Genomic DNA, 2,999 nt, shown 5'->3' with positions numbered 1-2,999 from the left:
AGAATTCTCATGAGAATAAACAGAACAATCTGGAAGTGCTTTAATTTACTCTTTAAGGTGTGATTTAATTCCTTCCTACTGTGTCCTTCCCAAATGAAAGGTGGAATAAAAGATACGCTGGTGGGAGTTGTTTCCTAGGTATTCAGCCTCTTTGCTAGAAGAAACTCAAATACTTGCTGCACAGCAAGTCAATACGTCTTTTTAACACGTTTTTTTCTCCTTTTAAATGTTGTCTTTTTGTATTGATCCTTCATTAGTAGTTTTTTTCCTATTGCCTTCAATGCAGTTTGTGTTCCTTATGCATCATCTAAAATACAATAACAAGCAATAATATAATCAATTTTAACAAGGAAAGAAGGAAAAACAACTTCTATGGTCAAATGACACAGCCTCTCCCTTAGCTCAGGAAATCTCAATGTTCTCCCTTGGTTGTGAATCTAATTTTCCAGTAGCAATTACTATTTATCAGAGGCTGATGTTCTTTTAAATACTAAAACAATAGCATACTAATGGTCAAATAATTAGTAAAGCTGTATTTGTATTTGGAAAGGCTTACCTTCCAAACTAGATTGTCTGTCATTTTTCATCTGGAATCTCTGCATTTCTATCAACATTTATGAGCCAACAGGACAGAGTTACACAAGTAAACTCAGAGTCAGTAATTTAAGTATAACCCCAATCCCTTCAACCCTCTTTAGGAACTCAAAACCATGATTTTTACTGAGGTTCTTATTCAAACCCAAACGTAAAGAATGACAGGTATATTTTATGCTTGTATTGACCATTTAATAGCCATTTTATAAGCCATCTAAAAGAAATGGAATACGCTCAGCCTGCTCCCAGAGGAGTCATTCTGCAAAGGGATAAAAATGAACTGTTCCCTTTACAATGTGAGACTGTGCTGCAGTGAGGTATCTCCTCCGGAATCCCACCCCCCTGACCCACTGAGGTAGCAGGGGGCCCCAAGGCTCCTCCTTGAGTGCAATGTGATCCATTTCAGAAATCAAATCTAGCTGAGAACTCATTTTATTTGAGTCTGCACTAGTATCACATACTCTTGCTTCTTCATTACACGTTTTGAGCCTAAGAATATCCAACACACTCATGTGTCCAAAAAATACAGTGCCCTGTGCAGTCACAGAAACACTCTTTTGCAGTACGCTTCATATCCCAAGAGTATTTTACCCCCATGTTTTCCTTAGATTAAGGATTTTCCTGCCCTGAAATGGTAATCTATTTTAAAAATCATTCTGACTTCAGAATTGCCTTTGTCAATTAACGCTTCTATCCATCCCACTTCCTATAAAGTATTCCCTCTTCTAAACTGTTAGCTTTCCTGTTCTGACCAGAAACCTTTTAATTTGGATAGAATAATTTCAGATGGCTGCATTAGTGAGCACATGAGTCACACAACTTCTTTGCTATCTTAGTCATTGGGGAAACTTTCTATTGCTCCAAAGTCCATTTCTGCAGTTCTGCTTACATTATTCCAGTAAGCACAACATCAGAGTGGCTTATGTTTCTGAAATTTACAGGAAAAGAAGAGGCAGCTTTCACTTTCCAAACACGTTTCTTCTTTTTGCTCTGATGTCTTCGGCAGAGCTCGTTACTGGGAGCAGGCTGTACAAAAAAGACAACCCGGACAGAAGCGCCACAGGTTTGTTCAGGTGGATTGCTGGGTGATTAGCACCCAGCAAACTGTGCTCAATTTAAGGCACAATTTTAGACCTGATCATTTCTAACCATAAACTTCATCCTCAAAATGAATAAATACAACTTTTGCCAGCACATCAGAAACAGAAAATCTGCTGGTCAGTCTGAGGTCCATGCTTTCCCAAGTTCTCCAGCTCACCCTAGCACACACATACACAGTTTACTTCCTCAGCAAGTTGCAATACTTTGATCTTCTTCCTAAATCTTACAATTGAAGTCCTTGCTGCAGTGTTGTAAATTCTAAATTGGTCTAAACTTCCAAGTAATCCTTTGTGTCCTTGAATATGCTGGCCATGTTAGGCAGCTCACTGGCATCCTCTTCCATCTACTTTACTATTCTAGCAATGTATCTTGCAAGCAGACCTCTCAGTGTGATCCAGTCCACTAGTGAGTAGCTGCTCTATCAACAAGGCTTTCAGATCATGCCTCACCTGGCTGTAGACCCAGTTTTTTCTCCCCATACCATAATTTTTTTAACAGCTGTATATGTGCCCTTTACACCTTTGGTATCTGGGTTTTTTTCCCATCAGTAATGTGAATCAGGGATCACCTCTGTTATTTGATCTATATGAAGAGCATGAGCTTTCAATTTATTTTAGAGACTGAATCTCACCTCTTATATCAGTATGGCTAACTGGAAAGCCAAGGTCTTCTGGGCTGGGTGACTTGGGTGGAGTACTGATACTACAAGAATCAGTGCCCGCTCTCAGAACTTCTCAAGCCCTTCTCCTCTCAGCACATTCCACAGAAAGCCCTTTGTCCAGGCCATGACCTCAGCATTTATTCAGGCTGTGCCTGTGAGTTGCTGTCCTGCCAGATGAACTTCCACAGGATAAGCCAGTGAAAGAGATCATCTCACTTAACAGAGATGGGATTCCATCCCCAGCTCCCAGACACTGATGCTCACCATCCTTCAGCTCCACTGAGAGCCCCACTAGCAAAGTGGATATTCTCAATTGAACTGGACCATGGAAGAAACGGATGAAAACCAGCCCTCCAGGATGCATTTTGGGCAGGACGGAGACAGGCAGCAGAAGCAGGTTAACACAGCCTTCCCTTTGAACACCAGAGGCAAGGCAAGACTGCCACGGCTGCCGGCTGGAACACAGCCCTGGCGTCTCTTTCCTGTCCCTCTCCCAGGGACACAGAGAGTCTCTGAGTGTATGGAACGGGCCTTCACGCCCATTCAGGGTGGTGATAGGGGAAGGTGTCAGGGGTGAGGCTTCCCTTCCTACAGTGGGATATCGCACAGCGCTCCACCACCGCCTTGGGCAGCCCATTCCAAT

Source organism: Lepidothrix coronata, unplaced genomic scaffold, assembly GCF_001604755.1.
Source record: "Lepidothrix coronata isolate B3197 unplaced genomic scaffold, Lepidothrix_coronata-1.0 Scaffold111, whole genome shotgun sequence".
NCBI classification, from domain to species: domain Eukaryota; kingdom Metazoa; phylum Chordata; class Aves; order Passeriformes; family Pipridae; genus Lepidothrix; species Lepidothrix coronata.
This window is presented reverse-complemented; position numbering follows the sequence as displayed.